The sequence below is a fragment of the Lepidochelys kempii genome, chromosome 7 (assembly GCF_965140265.1).
Source record: "Lepidochelys kempii isolate rLepKem1 chromosome 7, rLepKem1.hap2, whole genome shotgun sequence".
Taxonomy (NCBI): Eukaryota; Metazoa; Chordata; order Testudines; family Cheloniidae; genus Lepidochelys; species Lepidochelys kempii.
The window spans coordinates 90,639,966-90,652,752 of NC_133262.1; the positions used below are offsets into that span (position 1 = coordinate 90,639,966).

The 12,787-nt window shown below is 44.7% G+C and overlaps 1 protein-coding gene across 22 annotated transcripts in view; it reads right to left on the reverse strand.

The window, feature by feature from the left end:
* Nucleotides 1-11,804, reverse strand: part of SGMS1 (sphingomyelin synthase 1) — a 203,381-nt gene extending 191,577 nt beyond the window's left edge. For all 22 annotated transcript variants that reach the window (XM_073353735.1, XM_073353729.1, XM_073353732.1 and 19 more), the window contains exon 1: nucleotides 11,394-11,804. The gene's annotated coding sequence lies outside the window, so the exon portion shown is untranslated. The remainder of the gene's footprint in view (nucleotides 1-11,393) is intronic.
* Between the last annotated feature and the right edge of the window lie 983 nt (nucleotides 11,805-12,787).

The following is a 12,787-nucleotide window of genomic DNA, read 5'->3' on the forward strand; positions in this document are numbered from 1 at the left end:
TCAGCTGCATACATTGCTGGTTTCCCAGCGGCAGCTTGGAATAACATCTCCCTTTGCCAGTCAGGCACCATCAGAATGTTATGTCCTCCAAAATGTGGAAATGAAACCTCATATGAAATGATAGAGAAACCTTCTGTAGCACAGCCACTGACTGCCCCCAAGTTGTTCTGAAATTTTTAGGGGAAAAGAAAAAAGAAAAAAAAAAAAACAGCTACAATTTTTAAAAAACTTACCCTTGTCTCTGCACTTCTTTCGCTGCAATTAACCCGGCTGGGTCCCTCTCACGAAATACTAAGGTTCAGTCTAGAAAAGTAATATTTTATATCCTTCGAATTCCACAAAGATTTTTTCTGTGCTCCTGTACTGAGAGCTATGTGAGCTATATCTTGTCCTATTGCAGGCCCCTCAACTCTACAAACTGCAGTACCTCTACAACTCATCCACACGTCAGCAGAAGCCTGGGCCAATGTACCCTCACAAACCATTCCGAGAAAGAGCATTTCTGTAATGAAATGATGGCTGAAGTTCTGGACAGGGCTAAGAAGCAGGTCCAGTACCAAAGACAGAGGGACTTCTGGCTAGTGGAAAGGCATGGCAAGAAGCAAGGCCCGGGCTAGTGGGCAGTTTGAGGACAAGGCTGCTGTGAGGGAGCAGGCATTTGCTTTGCAGTTCCCAGACCAGGAATGGAGGCTAAGGGAGGAGGACAGAGCTTATCAGAAAGAACTGTCTGAGCCACTGCTATCATTAATGGCCACCAGAGTACCGGCTCCAGCTGCACCTGTACCACGTCCTGTCCATGGTACCCTGTGCTGCAGCTCAGGAATAGTTTGGACAACTCCATAGCTGGGTGGCTCATGCAATCAGACCCTATGAGCAGCTGGGTATGGAAACTGTGCCTCATGCTGTCCTCCATATTGATCCCTTCCCCTGGCGCCAAGTGCATGGCAAATGTGGAAGGAAAGGAAAGGAAAGGAGGATGGAGGCCAGGGAGTAATTGAATCAGTTTTACATGTCCACACTACACTCCTTGTGTCGGCGGCATGCATCCAAACCAGGAGCGCTTGCACTGATTTCACTGCCAGTGTGAGGCACTGTGGGATGCTGAAAGACAGCAACATTTGATGTAAGCAACACAGTGTCTATTCTGACACTGCGTTGACCTAACTAAATCAACTTAAGCGCTATGTCTCTTGTGGAGGTGGAGTTATTAAATAGGTGCAGTGTGCAAATTACACTGGTGGGAGCTACAGTTTAGTGTAGACGCTTACAGAGTTAGATTGACATAAACTGCCTAACTCTGGAGTCTAGATCAGGCTTAACGGAGAAAGATATATATTATCCAATGGCTGGAACCTGAAGCTAAACAAATTCATACTTAAAGTAAGGCATAATTTTTTAACAGTGAGAATAACTAACCAGTGGAATAATTTCCAAGGGTCCTGGTGGATTCTCCATCACTGACTATTTTTAAATAAAGATTGGATGTTTTTCTAAAGAAAGATGTTTTTCTTCTAGAAATTATTTTGATCAAGTTTTATGGCCTGTGCTACACAAGAGGTCAGATTAGATTATCTCAGTGGTTCCTTCTGGCCTTGAAATCTATGAGTCTATTCAAATAGCTATTTAAAATGAGCTTGAAATATCTTGCTAGTATTATGGCAGCACCTAGAAACTCCAGTCAGACCCCTGCTGTGCTACCACTGTACAGACGGATAATAAAGGAGACAGTCCCTGCCCAGAGAGCTTACATTCTAGATGTCAGACAGGATGCAACACGTGGTCAAAACAAATGGGTGAGGGAAAAAAGGGGGAAAATTAGGAAAACAAACAGAATTTTACAGAAAGGAGAAAGGTGTCTACATAGGAATTTGCACCACTTTAATTAACTTTATTTAAATACAGTTCTAGTTACATTGGAATATCTTGTGTAGGCCAGGGTTTAGGCCTCAATCCTGCAAAGACTTGTCTTCGTTCCAACAGTTAGCTTGAATTAGAATGATGGATCACACTCCAAAACACTGGAGTTACATAAAGTAATTTGACTAGCAATACAGCGATTGGATTTGCAGATTATGAGTTGTTGTAAATCAAACTGTTGCATCCCCACTGCATTACTTCAGCTTCAATCCACACACTACACCCCCAATGGGTAGGGTCCTACCAAAATTCCAGGCTGTGAAAAACACGTCACGGACCGTGAAATCAGATCTCCCCTATGAAATCTAGCTATTGAAGGGGCGGGGAAGGGGCAGGGCTAGGGGTGCCTGTCGCTGGAGAGGGACAGGACTTCTTCTTCCCCTGCCCAGCCACTATCGGGGGTAAATCAGACCCACTTCTGGGTACCTCCCCTGGCTGTTGGAAACGCCATGGCTGTGCTGCCTTCAGAGTCCAGCTCTGAAGACAGCAGCGGCAGAGCTTCCTGTAGCCGGGGGAGATTCCTAGAGGTGAAGGCAGGTCTAACCTCCCCCATGCTGCTGGGAGCGCCCCCACCAGAGGCTCCTAGCTGCTAGTCCCAGATAGGCTGGGGAGGGACAGGACTTCCTCTTCCCCTGCACAGCTGCTCTCAGGGAAATCAGACCCTCCTCCAGGTACCTCCCCCAGCAGTAGGAAGTTCCGCGGATGCTGCCTGCTCTGAAAGCTCCCAGCAGCATGAGGGAGATCAGACCCACCTCCACCTGTGGGAATCTCCCCAGGCTTCAGGAAGCTCCATGGCTGCACAGAAGTGAGGGTAGCAATCCTGTGGATCCCCCCATGTCAGCTTTGTGACCCCCCAGAACCCCATTTTGGGTCTGGACCCCCAGGGTTACAACATTGCAAAATTTCAGACGCACACATCTGAAGACATGAAATTGACCCATTTTAAAACCCTCTGGCCATGAAATTGATCAAAATGAACTGCCAATTTGATAAGGCCCTACCAGTGGGCCAACTAGCTCAAGCTTAAAGCATCACTGAACTTGAGCTAGAGATTTTTGTGTACGGACAGAGTTATAACAAACGTGCTGAGAAGGCATATCCTGAGAAACGACTATACAGGTTTGATTAGCAGCAGAGTGACAGGATTAGCAGTTATGACTTATCCTCGCTGTATTACTAGTTCCAGGTCAGCAGCACTCAAGCTCCAACCTATCCCCACCGGCTAGCTAGCCCACGCCTAAAGCACCACTCAACTCAAGCTAGAGATTTCTGGATGCGGAGAAGGGGCAAAAGTCAAGTTATAACTTGAGCTAACCATATAGTGAAGAGAAGCCCTAAGACGCCTCAGGAACAGAAAGTTCTAGAAATGCTCCATCCAAAGTAGTACAGATATAAATCAGCTTTTATAAGCTGCCATTGCTTCACGTAATTGTCCCTCACCTACTTCCAACTCAGATAAGCTAGGGATGAAACATTTATGATTCCCACCTTCTGTTAATAATGCCTCCTTAGTAGTAATTAAGGCCCAAAGAGGTTGATGACTGCAACAAGAACAAGGTCTTGCCCAGATTTCCAGCTCTTGGTCTGCTCTCACCAGAAATGGAACACTGCAGTCATTACCTCTTTCTTTAAGTAGTGTAAAATCCCTCTAGCAATAGCTCTTGGTGTTTCAGGAGACAAATGAAAAGGACCAGGCAGAGCACAGGAAGAAATAAGCAGATTTAACCAAAATGGATAGTCTCATCTTAACGTACTGGTCTTTACGCAAAGAGTTCTCTGACAAAGAATAATGCTTGTGTATGCTAGTGCCTTTGTATTCAGATGAGCATTAGTTGTGATAGTCACAAAGTTTAGGCCAACTCCATTGTGAGGCTTCAAAAACATGACTACATAATATGGCTCTTATGGAGCCAAACAATCCTGTTCAACCAAACAAGTATCATGCTAAGAGTTATTAAAAGAGAATCTATATTCACCATACCAAGCAACTAATCTAGCATTTTTTAAATGGGCTTATCAAGATTTTACAACCCAGACTGATTTACCCTAATAAGTATAATCTGATGGGAAAAGTCCCCTGGATTGTTTTAATCGGTATTTTACAAGATATACAGTGATTCCCATGAAAAGTCTTTATTCACCAATTGCTACCACACAGATGTCTCCAAGATTCCTTAGGGCTAGACTCCACGGGCAGTCTCTGTTAAATCATATGGCCAGTTGCTTGACCACACAATGGTTCATTCTGAAATATATTTAAGAGACTAAATAACCAATATCAATGAGGCTCATTGCTAAAATCAATAATATAGTACAGGGAAAAGGTTCAATATAATACCTTGTGCAGCATTTTCACCTTCACCTTACAGGAAAGGCGTGCTCACAAAGTTACACTCCTAAAGCCATCTTTTTATGTCCTCCCTGTCTACAAGCAAAGAGGATATTGATAATGTGATATATATGTTAGCCCAGCATATGTTGGTCAGAAGTCCCAATGAAGTCATACTTAGAATGCAAAATAGCTGTCATACCTCATACCGGTAATAATTGTTCAGTGAACGCTGATCACTAACAGCTGCATGTTTGTTTCCAACGTATTCACAAAGAAAATCTCACTCTGTGTGTGTGTGTGTGCGCGCACGCGTGTGTGCAAATAATGAAGGGGGCAATTATAAAGTTCCCAACACAGTCTTTTGAAAATAAAGTGTTAATCTCAGTCATGTTAAATTTTTAATTTACAGTTAAACTTCTAAATTAAATATTTAACGTCTACAATAAATATTTTAATTTAACTTATATATACACACCATTTCCTTATATGCAATAGGTATTAATTAAAAATAAAAACTAATGAAAAAATATACAGTTCTACACAGCTTCTAGGCACTAAGGGGAAAACAACAACGTACAGGATATAAGCAGCTTGGAACCATAATTTGTTATATACATTATAAATCCACTTTGAAAAAGTTCTGGGCCAAGTTTCATTCTGTGACACACATGAACCTGCAGTAAACACTTAGACCTCAATGGAGTCACTCCAGATTTAGTCCTTTGAATACAAAAATGAAGTCTTTATCTTCCACTTTCAATCAAATAAAATTTTTGTATGTTCTCTCCAATTTCCAATTACGAAATCTGTAGAGGTATAATATGCAACAACGTTATCTGCCAAAAGACTACAGAAGCTAAAATGAAAAGCATACATAATTTCAATCCAGAAGACAAAAATCAAGGTAAATCTAACACAGGTAGGGCTGCCAGGTGTCCCGTTTTAAGGGGGCCTATGTAGTCTCCAGTTAGAAGAATTGACCAGACACCAAAAGTCCAGTTATCACAATTCCGTTGTTGCCCCAGCCCAAGGCCCCTTTAACCCAAGAATACTGGGCCCAGAGCCAGGGAGGGGCAGAGCTGGAGGCCCCCAGGTACTAGTCCTGGCCGGCCTGGGGAGGGACACTTCCTCTTCCCCTGCACAGGCTCCTCTCAGGGACGGGTCAGACCCACCTCCGGAAACCTCCCCAGCTGCAGGAAGCTCCTCCCCCTCCCCCCACTTCCTGCCCCCATCGCTCCCTGCAAACTCTTTGCCTCAGAGCTGCTGATGGACGAAGGAGGAGAGACACCAGTCCCCTTCAACCTCCCTCTTCTCTTTATAGTAAGTTGAGCCTTTGGCTGGGAGCAGGGGCAGTTTTGTAGCATACAGTTTTGAGAAACTGGAAAGTTGGCAACCCTAAACACGGGATCCAATTCTACGGAGATCAATGGCAAAACTCTGACTGACTTGAATTGTGAAGGATCAGTTCCTTTTTTTGTTACTTTCAAATTATTATAAAGAAAACTAACAATCATCATTTTCACCTACTCAGGACTCAAAATCCTCAACAGATTTGATGCAACCTCTATGAACTCTGTTGATGCAGGCTGATATATTGATGCCAGTCAATCTGAGAGAAAGGATGGTCTTGGGGTTAAAGCACTGCAGTGGAACTCAGAATGTGTAGGTCAAATTTCCGGATCTGGAAAGTGATCCTGTGCAAGTCACAATCCCTATGTAACTCACCAGCATGGCAGTTCTCCATCAAACAAAACCGTGACAGTACCACTTCTTTTCTCCCATTCCTTACTTGTCTTGTTCATTTAGATTGTAAACTCCTTGAGGCAGGGACTGTCTATTACTATGTATGACAACACCTACATTCAGCAGCAAATTGGACTGAAAAATCAGTCTCAATAAGACAGATATCATGACCTTTAATACTGTCTCAGCATCACCAGTACGGATAGAGGATTATGTTCTCACCAATGTAGAAACATTCACATACTTGGGCAGCACCATCAGCCAGGACAGTGGAATGAGCCAGGACATCCGGAATAAAAATCAATGAAGCCAGGAAAACCTTCAGGAGCTTAAATACAGTCTGGAAACCATCAAAATACAACACCAAAACCCAACTCAAGATCTATCAGAGCTGCATACTTTCAGCCAGGGTTGATAAAAAAAATCAATGATAAAATGCTTTTTGAGAAAAAAAACCTATCTAAAGATAGTTTTCATTAAGATAATATAGCTGAAATTTCAAAATACTTCCATACCAACCACTTTGCAGCAGCTGCTCTGAAAAAAGTGGGAGGAACCAAGCTAACTCTCCCACAAGACGTGCGATCAACTCACATCTGTTTTGAGCACTATAGCAAGAACTGGCCTAATCTGATGACAGTTTGTGAACAAAATCATGAAAAAATAGATGGCACTGTCACAGCCAAATTTCTCAACATTGGGCTTAAGACAAATGTTGAACGCATGCCGAGTAGCCGAAGCCGATTTCTGTAGCCTTGAACAAAATGCAGGGAAATAGCTGTTTTATTGCTGATGCTGTTGAAATTTGGAATGAAATGAGTGAGATCTTAAAAAGAGAAATATGTAATGAGAGTTAAATTACAAGCATTAAAAATAACGAATGGGATAAGCACTATCTCCAGCTCATATTCTGGCAAGTATTCTCAATACTCAGTATCAGGGTCAAACCTTAACTGTTGGAGAAGAGGAGTTGGCTATGACATGGACATCCAGCAATCATCCCTCCATAATGCCAACTATAATAAACTTCAGAGTTAAGAGTGAACCATTCAAGAAATATACATTTGCTGATGATGTTTTAAAGAAAGTCACACCAGTGAACTGGCAAAAGTCACTTAAGCACTTGGATTCAGAGACCGTTGAAGTGATAATCTCACTTTTAACAGCAGTAGCTTCTTCTGCCAGTATAGAAAGAATATTTTCTTCCTTTGGACTAATTCATTCCAAATTGAGAAATCGTTTGGGACCTGAAAAAGCAGGAAAGCTTGTTTTTCTTTTCCAGATTATGAACAAACAGGAAAATGAAGGTGAAGACGACTGAGTTAGTTGCAGAAGCCAATATTTTACGTTTCTCATGTTGACCTGGCTGACACAGTCGATTTAATTTTTGTGGGTTTTTTTTTTAATATTTCATTTAATTATTTTAGTTTTTAGATTTTAAAAAACTTGAATGTTTAACTAAATTCAAAAATTCATATGCTTGTTTTGTGAAAATATTGTATGTTTGCTGTTGAAGAAAAAAATCGAGAATACATAACGTTGTTGTTTTAGTTAAATAAAACTATTTAAATGTCTGTCTGGTGATGTTCTCCTCCTAATACAGCATGTCAAGAAAATCCTCCAAATATTAATGATAAACCTGTTGAACTGGAGATAGTTCACCTCCCAATGACTTCATAAATATCTGCTTCAATTACCTTTGGTAAATGAAATAACCAAACAAACATTCATTTTCTGATATAGCTGTAAAACTAATCTGAAAAGCTTTCAAAATAAATCACTTTAAAAATGTATAGTGTGTACCTTCTAAAAATGAAACCTACATCTCTCTCTGAGTTGTGAAGAATAAGTATTAAGGTTATGGAGTACTTGTGGAACCTTAGAGACTAACCAATTTATTTGAGCATAAACTTTCGTGAGCTACAGCTGAAGTGAGCTGTAGCTCACGAAAGCTTATGCTCAAATAAATTGGTTAGTCTCTAAGGTGCCACAAGTACTCCCTTTCTTTTTGCGAATACAGGCTAACACGGCTGTTACTCTGAAACCTGTCATTATTAAGGTTATAACAACCAACAAGAATGCACTTTTATGTAGAAATTCATGATTAAATTCCTGACTAGTGATTTAAATCATGATTTAAATCAAATCCACCCTGCTTTTAAACTACTTTACAGTGCAGAATGCTGGGGAATGAGAAAGTATGACATGTCCAAACTGTCTTCATTCCATACAACCTGCCCCAGAAAAATCCTCCGTATCTTTTCTCACCGAACAATCTCAAACCAAGATCTATTGACACAGTGCAGCCAAGAGGATCTGAGCACCATCATTGCCAGGAGGCGTTGGGTCGGTCATGTGCTTCTGATGGAAACTGATTACATCACCAGAGTAGCAATAAGATGGACACCTAAAAGCAAGCTAAAATGAGGGCACCCGAAAACAACATGGCAAAGAGCTGTGGAAGCCAAGCTGAAAAACCTAGGGCGCAGCTGGGGAACCATTGAAAGACTTGTCAGAAAGAGACAGGAGTGGAGGAGCTTTATCACTGCCCTAAACACCAAAGGTGTAATAGGAGCATGATGATGATGACAACACCTAGCAAACTGCAGACTTCCATCTTGATTGGTTCCTCTAGAAGCTCCTATAATATAAATAAGTCACAAAGACACTACCTAAAAAATAAGCAAAACTTGGCCCTTCATTCAGCAAGCAAAGTTTTATGGGCTAATTGGGAGGTGTACACAGGTCCCAGTGACAAATTTCTGGGTGGTATTCTGGGTAAGTTCTGTCTTTCTGGGTGGTATTTCTTCTCTTAGGTCACTAGTTTTATAAGCAATTCCCAAAAACTTTAAGGGACATAATGTCAGTTTCATACTATTTTTAAATGTCTTTATTTGCTATACCACCACCTCAGAATTACAAGATTTTTGTACACTTTTTGAATATCTTTCTGCCCAGACATATAGACAGGTCAGTTTCACTTTCAGCTTCTAATACAATTGGGTCTGATCCTGCAAGGTGCTGAGAGTTCCCAACATCTACTACAGTCAATGCAGGATCCAGGCTTAGCTCAATGCTGGGATTATGAACGCTACAAGGCAGTGCTTATTTGTTTGAAAAATCTATTTTTCAATCTAGATTCCAGGAAGTCATGACAAAAGCTCTAAGAGCAATAGAGAAGTAAGTATTGTTTTACAAAAGTCACATCCGAATACAAATTTGAGTGGAGACTATCCCTTTCCACAAAAAAGAAAGTATACACCTGTCATCCTTCACAATGGTCATATAGTTGTTTTCCTTATTTATAAACTGTGCACACCAGAAAGCCCTGTAATTTCAGAACCATACTTCCATTTATAATTTTAAAATCCAATAAGGTAGAATATTTGAGTCAATATTAAAACTTTGGGGGGTGTCTGTGTCTCCATACACTTCTCCTGACAACAGAAACTGGAAACCTGAAGTTTCCAGGCACACTAACCAAGTTCCCTCTAATTTTTGACAGGCCGTGTGCACAAAAAAATTCTTCTGTGCAAATTTTTGACAGGCCGTGTGCACAAAAAATTTATTCTGTGCAAATTATAGTGCTTCTGTGCAAATTTTTGTGCGCACGGTGTTTCGCTGTGTGCAGGGGGGGTTAGGATCTGTATGCACGCGCACAGTTTAGAGGGAACAGTAATACTAACCCATACCTGTGGCCCAGTAACACACCCCTCACTAAGCCCTCACCCACCCCAGCACACTACCACAAAGCACATTAACCATCCCCAGCCTTGTAACACCCCCCACCTCGCCACAAATCAATGGGTCTTGAGCTAGGACTGCTGACTCAGTGGAAGCAACACCAGGGCTCTTCAGTACAGGCCTCTACAGTCACATAAGAAAACAAAAATTAGCCTTTTTTTGTGTATAGAAGATGGGAATTCAGATGAGGTCCTTATAGTTTGACGCCAGTATAGGCCTTAGAAGGGCTACTGTAAACAGATCACCCTTCCTGGGGAGTTCTTGGATGGTTGGGCTACAATCCATGAGTCTTTGAGCTAGGACTGCTGAGTCAGAGGAAGCAACACCAGGATTCTTCAGTCCAGGCCTCCCCTACACAAAAGGGGAGCCTCCCTGGAACTGTGCCTCCAATAACCACCAAGAAACAAAATCAATCTACTTAAGCAGCTGTATGCAAGAGCCAGGGAGGAATCCGTTCATTACTGCTGCCTCCTTCCCTTCTCATAGCTCTGGGCCTTGTGGGGAGCAGAAAGCCTGCAACCATTCACAAAAGAGAATTTCGTACCTATTGCTGAATTCCCAGCTCAGCCTGGAATTTCATCCCACAAAGATCTAGGTTGACTATTCCCATTTCACTGCTCCCGGTTAAAGCAGAGATGTAACCAACAGCTTTGGCCTTAAGAGATGCCATTCTCCATCACTCCCTCCCTCAAGAATTCAGAACTTGTGACTGCAGCTGCTTATCTGCCCCAGGTTGTAACTCAAAAGACATCGCTGGGCCACTGCCATCACTGAAGATAATGTCCATAAAATCCTAAAACTACCTTTTGACTGTAGAAAGGTTAGTGACAAGATCATCCTTTTATATGCCCCCTTGTTGCAATTTGAGGTTCCAGACACTACAGCATTTAAAACCAACAGGGCCACATTCATTACTCTCTCTCTCACCACATACATACATACATACACACACACACACACACACCCCCTCCCAACTCCAGCAGCAACCCTCACCTTGGCACTCTAAACCCCTTCATCCATCACCTGTGTGCCCAGCACACTAACCCTTTCCCTCAGCAGCTGCCTCTCCACTCTGGCTCTATGCCCCAATCCCAACTAGGTCTTCCCTAGTTCACTAACCTCTGCCAGCACCTCTCATCAGCTACCTTCTGATCTGGCACACGAAACCTCCAGCCTCCCAGACACTGCCACATCACAACACTGTAATCCAGACAGCAACCCCATTCCTTCGCGGCACACACGCACTCTGACATGTCCCCACCCTGTCCTGCAACACTGACACCCTCCCCACCCTAACAAACCAGCCTCCCTGGCCCAAAAACCCTCCCAACACCCTAACCTCACCTTCCGTCCTGAACACTAACCCCTCACCCACCCCAAGGCGGTAATCCCCTCGCACCACAACCATCCCTCCACAATCCCGGCTCGCCAACTACCCCCTCCCCAGCTCACTAACCACCAGCCCCCTGACTCAGCTCGCTGCCCAGACCAGCCCCGGCTCGCTGCCACACACACACACACACACACACACAGGCGCGCGCGCCCCCAACGCTCGCTGTTGCGGGCTCTCGAGGGCGCAGCCGGCTCCCAGGGACGGGGGCTGCCTCCGGGCACGGGGCCCTGGGCAGGATCAGGCCGGGTGGCCCCTGGCACTCACCGGGCTGCGGGCCGGGCCGCCTCCTGCAGCGGAAGCCCAGCGCGGGTGGGCGTCGGGGTGCTGGGGACGGGTCGCCGAGGCTCTGGGCGGCTGCAGGACCCTCCGAGCTGTGGCGCACGGCACGGCCACTGGCGAAGTCCCCTGGGCGGCGGCGGCAGAGGCCCGTAGGTCCCGTTCGGCGAGGGGCGGGGAGGGCTCACCCACGTGATGGGCCCGTGTCGTCCTGCGCAGCTGCCATCATCCGCTGGTCTGGCGGGCTCCGCGCCCCCCCGGGGGGGGGACCCGGCAGCGCCCCGCCCGCGCCAGCGGGACCCCCACGGCCGCTCCTGGAGAGCCGCCCACGCCGCCGGCAGCCAGGCCTCGCACACACGGGAGCCCTGGACGAGGCGGAGACTGGAGAACGAGCGAGCTGGGGAGGGTGCCTGCGCCTTCATGTCTCTGTGAGCCTGAGAGAAATGTGACGTGTGAACACTAGAAGGACGCATATAAAACATATACAAAGTGTTATTTGATAGCATGTATTGCAGTGTAAACGTAACGAGCTGTAACCAAAGATAAACACAGCCCAGGCGCCACCCCCGCCAAGTTCACTCAATACACTGCGAACGCACCTATCAACCACAAGGCGGCCAGACTAGAAGTTATAAAAGATGTAGGCCCGGGGCAGTCAGTGCACAGAACAGCACCAACGCATCACACTCCGCTGCCCCTGTCCTCAAAAAGGCCAGTTTGGCCTGACCCACTAAAAAAATTGCCCAGGCAGAAAACAGGCCATGTGCGAGCGCTGTATCTCACTCCCAAAATTAACAGGGACCTGCAAAAACCGTTGAAAAGCTGCTGCAAAAAATCAAAAAGAGGAATCAAACAGGGACAATGGAAGGAAAAATGAAAGGCCATAGCTGAGGCTAAACAAAAGAGGTGCCGCCTACACTCCTCAGGTGATGTGGCTCACAAAGTGATCGCTAAATAGCGCCAAGAAGCAAGACTCACCACTGCTCAAGTTACCCAAGTGCTTAGGGAGATGAGACTTGCAAACCATCCTCCAGGCCAGGGACATGGAATCACTCAGGGACAAATGTATCCTCCAGGAAGTGTCAGGGAGATCAGATTGGGGAGCATAATGCTGCATCTTGACTCAGAAACCATAGAGCTGCTTCTTGTTCTTAAGTAGGACCCTACCAACCTCATGGTCCATTTTGGTCAATTTCACAGCCAGGGGGTTTTAAATTAGTCAATTTCACCTTTTTAGATGTTTACATCTGAAATTTCACAGTAGAGTTGTAACCATGAGTGGGGGGGGTTGCAAGGCTATTGTAGTGGGGTCATGGGATTGCCGCCCTTACTTCTGCCCTGCTGCTCACAGAGGTTCCACCTTCCGAGCTGTCCAGCTGGCT